Here is a 9,659-nt window from a genome sequence, read left to right on the forward strand (position 1 = left end):
GACTGTGTGGTGTTTTCTTGTGAATTTTCAGGTTTTGTTCATGTTTAACATATTTATGAACAAATCAAATCTTTTGCTATGATGCACTGCCAACAGACTTTTCCAAGGTGTACAAACAGGAGACTTACTTACAGTGGCACCTATCCAGAAACAAGACAAACCTATTGATTTTTTGATCCCTCAGAAGTCCTGACCTTGGACTGAGCTCATTGTGGTCTGTCTGCTACATTACCAACAACCGCTAACTGCAGTTCTCTAAATGACACCACTGTGTCTTCAAGCCTGAACACAGTGTATTTTAAGGGTTCTGGTACATCAATTATGTACAACCACAGCAGGAGGTCTACCATAACGCTCTGAACCTGTTTCTCTTCCTCCACCATGAATGTTAATTGCATACTTCAGCTGCATGCAAAAGCAATTTCCTATTCTCATTCATTTGCTGTATAGATGATACATGTAACAAGAATCTGGAGGTTTCCACTGTGAGTTGTCACTGGCAGTGACACATATGACCTGGAGCAATGTTTCCCTGTGTGATAAATAATGTAAAGCATGTCCATGATATGTACAGTATTTCAAGTTTTGTGCTTTTTATTGCATTTTAAAGCGGTGACAGGAAAATGACTTTGCAGTTCGTACCCCACCGCTCTACTTCAGCCTTTACAAATAATTCATGCAAACATCTGCTCTCTGCAGCTGAGAGGTGCTCCATAGACCAGAGACTGAATACAGTGAGGCTGTTGGAAAGATAAAATATAATTTCCTTTTTCTTGGTGTCCCTAGAATCAAAGCTAACACAGAAATGTAATCCCAGGCCATCCCAGACTGCATTTTTAAAACTATATTTTTCTGTTACAGTGTTTGTTAAAGTCAGCACGGTGGCGCAGCAGGTAGTGCGCGTGCCTCACAGCAAAAAGGTCGCCGGTTTGATCTCCGGGTCAGTCGGGGCCTTTCTGTGTGAAGTTTGCATGTTCTTCCCGTGCATGCGTGGGTTCTCTCCGGGCACTCCGGCTTCCTCCCACAGACCAAAAACATGCTCATTGGGTTAATCGGTGACTCTAAAATTGTCCATAGGTGTGAGTGTGAGCGTGAAAGGTTGTTTGTTTCTATATGTTACCCTGCAATCGACTGGCGACCGGTTCAGGGTGTACCCCACCTCTTGCCCGTTGACAGCTGGGATAGGCTCCTGCCCCCCCGCAACCCCGAAAGGGATAGGCGATATAGAAGATGAATGAATGAATGAATGAATGAATGTTTGTTAAAATCAATCTCACTGATGAAGCATTGCAGGCAGACAGTTGAGCACAAAATACTGAAACCAGCATAGCCATTTACTACAAATTTTTAGCAAGAAAGAGTGTGTTCACATCAAACATGTTTTGATCTAGAGTATTTGGGTGCTGTAACATTAGTGCCTTTAGTAAGAATGTTTGTAACTTGTTTACAGCTCAAAATTTGTGAGTCAAAGTTCAACAAAACTGAATATGAAACCGAAAGCACTGTGTAAATGTTCTTAGCGCCTGCAAGCTAATCCACTGATTAGGGAGATTGTTTGTTGTCCAAAATGTGATGTGACAGAGCCTTGACTTTTTATTCTCAGGTGAGAAGAGTGGCACCAAAAGTGCACTAAGACACCTGGCAATGTAAGCCACAGTCCTCCTCCAGATGCACTTTTTCAGGAGTGAAAATGTACTTGAATCATTTAGAGGGAACAAAAAAGACAGAAGTGAACAGCCTGTCTGCAGCAATTCTAACAACTTTGTGTGGCTGGGTTGGATATGTCAGCCTGCTAACATGCTCTCAATGACATGTTTATGTTTAGCAGGTATAATGTTAAGCATCACTATAACCATCATAGTTGATTATTTGCTATTTAACAATGAACACAAAGTACATCTGAGGCTGATGGTCATCAGTCTTGTCATAAAGTATAACTAAAGCATACACAGTATTGATAAAGATATTTGGACCTGATGTTGGCATAGGGCAGTGGTTCCCAATCTGGGGTACACCAGATGTCGCAGGGGGTGCACACAATTTTGTCTGCGCTGAGGTTGTGAGGTTACCAAAATGATATTTGTGCACATGAAATTTATAAAGTCCCAATAACACACCCAATTGGATAATCAAAACTCTGTATAATCCAAATGAAAACATATTTTTGGTCCACATTTAAATTCATTAAGCCATTTATTACGTCTAACCTTGTTTTTTTGCAAATAAAAGTTTGTAATTAATCACTCTATTCTTTTAGTGTGTGTATGCATGTACGAGTTGGGGCTGGGGGCGTCTGGCTTATCTTGGACACAGGCAAGGGGAACGTGAACATGCACACCAAATTTTATAGCAATCCATCTAATAAGTGTAGAGACATTTCAGTCAAACCAACAAATGTGAATATGTTGACTCCAGAGCAAAGGTTAGGGAATTACGGATTCATTAGTCATTACGATTCATCCTCTGTGGATCATGGATGACTGTAAATAATGTCAAGGCAATCCATCCAATAGTTGTTGAGATGTTTCAGTCTGGACCAAAGTGGTGGATCAACCCACAGACTGTGTTCACTGTGTTGCCAACACATAATAATATAAACAAGTGAGCTACTTCAGTTCACACAAGTAAACTTTTCAACCACAGTTCAGACCAAAGTCAACAAGCCGTAGGTATGCTCTAACCCTGTGCTCAGTTTCCAAGAGTATCTTCCTCAGTTTTGACATTACAGGATATTTTTCTCCCATTCTAAAACTTGCCTGTGTACCTTGCTATCTGGTTCTCAACCTGTGAACTCTGGATATTGTGTGGATGCAGTAAAAAGCCTGAGTCAGCTATGTGTGAAAAGGCATTCTGCTTGCTGGTAAGAAAGAGTGTAGTTGCCAGAGGTTGTCTTGGTAAGGTTGCCTATCTCAAACTTAAGAAAACTCTTATTCTTCACTTTTCTGCCTGTGTTTCTGTTGTTTAAGTTTCCAATTTCTTGTTTGTTTTACTGCACTACTGCTGTTTTTACTTATAAATATTTTACATAGCCATAGGACTTTTGAATGTCTCTATCCTCCTGAGGCCCAATAGAGAACACATCTCTTTTACATACACCTTTTGGGAAAACAATGAAAAAAAGAAAACCAAAAATCAATGCCTACTTTAGTTGTGCTCCATTGGATGTTCAAGTATGGCCACAGGGATTTGTTTTTATCACTCAGAAATGTTTATGCTCAATTGCCAGTCCAGTTAATCCACTCATAAGTATTTCATTGCTTTTATTGAACTCTGTCGTCACCAGTTTCAGGAAGATTGACCTAACTGATTGGTCTCTGCACAGTTGGTGGTAGTCTGGACCAAAGCCTGAGGCTGTGGCTTTGTTGTTGATGCATTCTGTTGAGACATGGAGAAGTATGAGTTTCAGCCTCCTGTATGATAAATTTTTCTCTGTGTGGTTGCTTGACATTGATGCTGAAGTAAACATCATATCATCAGTGTTGTACATACTGAAATCTCTCCATTTAAAATTCACTGCAGAGGGAAATATAAGGACCTGACAAGATCAGGATTTAATTATCAGTGGAATTCCATTGGAAGAAGCAACAGGAATCCAGAAAGGCAAAATACTGTATATATTAGCACCAACATTTTAGTTTGTGGCAGTGTCAATTAGCAGGCTGCCACTTTGGTCCAAACAAAAATATGTTGTGGAAGATTAGACGGATTGCCATGTCATTTGGCTCAGACACACGTGGTCCTGAAGGATGAATTCTACCACCAGCAAGTTGATATTATTTGTTTTGTATGAAATATCATCACAACTGTTGGCTGGATTCTGATGAAATTTTATGTTCCCTACAGGATAAATTGTCATAACATTGACGATCCTCACAGTTTTCATCTGTTGTCATCATCAGGTCAAACGTTCAATGTTTCAAATACATCAACATTAACAATAAGGCCGACAGAGGCCTCAGAGAGCTACAAACATGACTGTACATGTGACATTGTTTTCAAGAAAAACAAAGCATAAACACAAATAAATAAGACAGTAGAAAAATGTTCATTTTTTTATTATACTGGGTTTTTGTTTCTTTGTTGTATGTTTGTTTTTGTGCTGTATTTACGGTACATAAGTTTTGATAAGGTGAAAAATATTTGAGATTATATAGGTAGAGGTAATGAAAGACCTACTCGAGGCTTTTTTTCCCCCATGTGCCCAGTATACCTTATGTTAATCTGATTAGAATCAGATTTTAATCTCCTCCATATAAAACTGCCTTGCTTGTGGTGCCAGGGGAGAGGTCACCAAAATCACTAGAAGTCATTCTGGTGAAACATGAATATCCTCAACAAATTAAATGGCAGTTCATCCAAGTTGATGTTGAAATATGGCAAGACTGTCTCCTATAAATTATGTTCATATACAACTTACAGTAGCAATACAGAAATACATGACCACTCAGATTATTATTATTATTTTTTCCTATCAAAATAGTGAGAGAAATGCTCATTGAATGTATCTGCAAAGGTCTACTATCAGTGTAATTTACTATAGGTTCAGAAAAGATCTTGATCTTGAGGTAACCATCAAAAAGGGTAGGTAACTTGAAACATAACATAGTATTTTAGGATTTAATCAAGAACAGGATCTTTCCCTACACCAAGCGTTATAGTAGCCTAATAGCATGAACTCCAATCTCTGGTGTAAAAGTCTTGTGCTGTGTTCACTTAACCATGTGTGACAAAAAAAAATCTGACCGTAAACACAATCCGGGCAGCAACTACAATTACATTTTCTCCAAAATGTGTTTGGCAAGCAAAGTGATACTAGATGAATGTACTTTGTTTGATATGGACAGGCAGGCATTCATTGTTGTGTTTAGATACCTGCAGTGATGGAACAACCAGGCTTATCCTGCCAACAGATATACTGTAAATGCTAATTGTCAGACAGTAAGTGCTTTATTTGTGTTGCAGAGAGCCCACTTAGAGGCCCATGATAGGCATTTAAGCACTAGAGAAAAGTCTTGCCGTCTACCATCTAACTCCCAGTTGGAGCCATCGCTTCCCTCACGCTCAACCCACTATATTTAGCCTAATTAATGTCAAAATGGAGTAAAAACAATTAAGGATCTGTCTCCAAAAGTTGTTTGTTGATTTCTTCTTCAGTCTCCTCATTTCCTCGCATTGAGGCAAACAGAAACTCTTAATGGCTGGTAAACATCTTTTGATTGTCTGATTGTCTCTCAGGACTATACTGTAACTGAGCGGAGAGGAGGAATAACTCAGTGCTTATCAAAACCAAAGAGAATAACATCTGTGCTGAAAGGAACCACAGCTTCCTTCACGCAAATTCAGATGAAACAACATTTTCCAGATTCACAATTAGATCTTCTTACATTTCCACATTTCACTCACTGAGACAGCGCTGCTTATTCTGTAGTCAGTCAGCAGTGATGATAAGGTACTGTCCATGATTTGAGCCTGCATCCTCAAAAGCCTAAAAAAAAAAACCCAAAATGGAGGAAAAGACTGGATAAACCATGCTGACCGCTGCCAAATAAGACAATTAGGTTTTGCTATTTAAGAGAACTCATTTGCTGTTTTGACTGTTCAGCTCAGTTTTAACACTGTATATACTTTGATGTCTGTTATTAAAAAGCATGATTTTACACATTTCTCATTTTAAATTGAAGGGCTATTTAGCCTGTGATAAGCTTTCACTGTCTGAAGGAAATAAATCATCATTCTTCAGGGAGAGGTTCTCTGTCTGAAATCATCTGCGTCTTTACATCTGTGAAAGTTTGGTATTATAGTTTTCAAGAGAAGCCGTGGGTGGCTAATTAAGATGGCATAATTAATGTCACTGACGAGGCTCGATGACACCTTTCACAGAAATTTAAATTAGTAATACATGAGAGTTGTTGCAGTCTGAAGCAAGTTTTTCCAGTGTGAGCTTGTACTCATAATGAGATAGCATGATTGTAAGATGAGAAGTGCCGGCTGTGAGAGCAACTTTAAGGAAATCACATTACTGCTGCAGGCTATATAACTCAAGCTGAAACATATACTTCATTATTATTGTTCTTTCATGTTTATCAACAGATGAATGTGTGCTCCATCATCACTGCGTTGCTGTTTTGGTGTGAGGGAACAGAAAAAGCTGCAGTGAGGAAGTATATATTAAATTATGGCTACACTATGTTCACACTGCAGGCCTCGACACACACAGAACGTTCTTCTTATATTATCTGAACCTTGGTTCGGATAACTTTTATATCTTCATTACAGTGCACCCCTTATTGGAAGACAACATGTTAACATTCAAAACATGACATGGAATTATATAATCAGTAAATAATAAATACAAGATATTTGGTGAACTTTGATCTGCACATTCCTGCTGTTGAGCAGAAGCACAATGTCTTGTCTTGGATGACCTTTGAGAGACATAAATTAAGGAAACTGTCATAGCAAAGTTTATTAGCAAAAGAGGAAGCTTTATCAGATGCAAACGACAGAGTACAGAGAGAGAAAGACGCTCAGGAGATATTGTGTCTGATGAGTATTAGCATCTTCTGGCTGGCAAAGGTGACCATATTTTCAATAACTGGAATCACATTATGCTAAGGTGTCATTCAGTAATGGTATCCAACACTGCCAGCCTATATCTGGAATCCTTGTAACATGCAACAGCGAAAATCTGATTTTGAACACCTTCAGGTGCACTGCTGCCAAATTAGCCTCCTAGCCTGCTGAGCAGCGACACAGAGTCATTTTCATTGTCTCAATCCACCAGAGGCAGTGAGAAAAAGAAAAAGAAAATCGGACTTGATTTATTTAGATTGGTTTGCCCTGTACACAATTTCCAGGCAGTGTATTTGCTTTGCAGAGAGACAAGCCAGAACAGTGAGGCATCTTCCAAGAGGACTCTCCCCCCGAAAATATGATTAATGAGCTGACAGGCATCAACCTTCACAGTCCTCACTGCTTTCATCCAAGGCCAATAAATGTGCTTTCAACGACAAAATACAAAGTCTTAGAAATGGTGACACCCACAGTGCAAATCCAAAAAGAAATTCCAACAGCTGTCTTTTGTGTGCACATGTATTTTTATAATATCAAAGGAAAAGTACCCTCTGGGCCAAATATGCTGCAGTGACACAATTACAAAGCAAAGAACATGTATACAGGAATACACAAATGCAAAGAAAAATGCTTGAGTGGTTTTAATTGCATAGGACTGGGAAATAACAATGGCATAAGGCATAATTATGTAAAGATTAAGTATTTTAAACCATCTGAATGCATGGAGCTGAGATCCAGAGCTGCTTTATAAGTGACACATTATTCAATGAGCATTTAATCGAGAGGACTTTTGCTTTAACCATTATTCTCTTAGCTGAATTCCATCCTTCTCTGGCATTTAAGTTCTACGACAGGAACTAAATGCTTTCAATCGAGTTCTGAAAATGGGGAGGATCCTGACGAAATCAAACCAAAAGACAGTATTAATGTTATGAACAATACAATGTTATTCAGTGAATTAAAGTAAAATACAACTCCTAACTGGCATTTAACATTCACATTTCTCTCATGGCAAATATGCAGATGGAGTTCACAACCAAAGTGGCTGTCTTTTATCAGTCCATAATTTAACACTGCATATCCAGAGAGCGGCATGTATACCCAGTCATCTGTGTCATGGCTGACAGTGTACCTGAAAGGAACACTTTGCCGCAGAGAAACCCACGGATATCTCACAGACCAAATGTATGCCTCCGTTACACAAGGTTAGACACTTCATTACTGACTTTAAAAACAATGAGCTGACATACGTACACATAGATACTGTGTCAGGCCTGCAGTGTATGTGTGTAGTGCAATTCACGAGTGAATTCACAAGTGCATAATCCCTTGCTTGTGCTGCCCAATATGACATCTAATCACTGTTGAGTAGGCGGAGACAGAGGAGGTGTCAACATCATTGGAATGGCACATGGGGAATACGACACCTCTGCACTGAGAGGAGTGTCAGCTTAAGCAAAAACAGTGCAAGTGTGTAGATAATAGCAGTATGTATGGGTCAAATCTCTGAGTCTGCCTCATCATGTCCTGCTCAGACATCACATCATTTAGAAGGAAATACACTTCTCGATACTGATCACCGATGATCCAAAAAATTACAAGACGTGGAGGTGAATGGAAATTTGTTTGTGGTGCTCACAGCGTGTAACCCTTATAAAAATATGATGTTTATCAACCAAGCATTTTTCCCCCTTTCAGTATATATGTGTAGACTTCCATAACATGTCACCACTTCAAAATCATGGTCATGCACAATTTATATTATTTATATTATTTATATTTATATTGAGTTGTTCAAGAGGCCCCGGGTTTTCCAGAACTTGGGGTTAGAAATACTTATAAAAAACTCAGTTTGAAAAAGAGGGGTTACTCCTGATGATCACAGAACATTGTCACACATACTGTAGGATTATTCCTTCAGCAGGAAAAATGGTGGATGAAAACCATAATTTGAGTGACCTGACCTTTAAAACAGTCGATTCATTGCTTCAAAGCTGCAGGCCTTGATTATTTTGAACCTGATCTGACCAATAAGATCTACGGTCTGACAGGGTACACATGTTCAAACAGCACTGTCAATCAAACCCTAGTTTTTCACAATTTTCAAATCAAGTCAATTCAGTCATATTATAATTGAATCTAATGACACAAAATAGCCAAAACCAATGCTGTTACAGTAGGCCTTCACTGATGGTTCCAGCAAAAAAAAAAGTTAAAAAGAAAACTAAGTAATCACCTTTCGTGCCACTCACCTGCTGGAATGAGTTGCATTCTATTTGGAATACCATCAACCAATCATTGTCCCCCATCCCATCTGCCCAATTGTGTTGCTCCTCTTGTAGCATATCATCTGAACCACGCCTGCCTTCTGTGTATTGGCTACTTCTCTTACATGGCCCCTGCTCCTCGTCCCTGTCTGACTCCTGTAAAGCCTCCAAGAGGGTCCCGCCATCAGTGTCAGGTGCCAGGATGACTTCGGCTCCTCAGCAGAACTCTGCTCCAGAGAGGGTCCATTCCCCCATAATCTCTCACACCAAGCCCAGATGTCAGCTACCAGTTTGGCTCTTACCCACCTTCCCCTGCGCCACACACACACACACACACACACACACACACACACACACACACACAGAGCCCTCGCCTCCTCCCACCCCCCACCCCCCCAGGCATCACACATGAAGGCTCTCCTATGCCTTTTTGGCTTTCTGTCTCCTCCTCCTCTGTCTGTTCTTCACAGCCTGTTTATCCAGCAGCTCCTTGGCAATGCATTCACAGCGTCACAGCCTCCTCTTCCCAGCCCTTTCTGTCGGACAATGAGCCCATCCCTGCTGCTCACCTCTTCTTGAGACAAGTTTCTGGTGCGCACAGACTCCACCACCAGAGCAGCACCTAACCTGCAAGCATTTCCATTTGCCCTCTTCAGCACTACTTCTCTGCACAGTTAACCCTCTCTTGCGCAATATAGCACTCATTTTTCTGTGTATTGGAAAACATTATTTACATCCAAATCAAGCTTCAACTGTAGGTTACTAAAGGTACTTGATCGGTGAAGAGACAGCCAGATCATTTCTCACTTTCATCATGAA

This window comes from Chaetodon auriga, chromosome 15 (assembly GCF_051107435.1).
Source record: "Chaetodon auriga isolate fChaAug3 chromosome 15, fChaAug3.hap1, whole genome shotgun sequence".
Lineage (NCBI taxonomy): Eukaryota > Metazoa > Chordata > Actinopteri > Chaetodontiformes > Chaetodontidae > Chaetodon > Chaetodon auriga.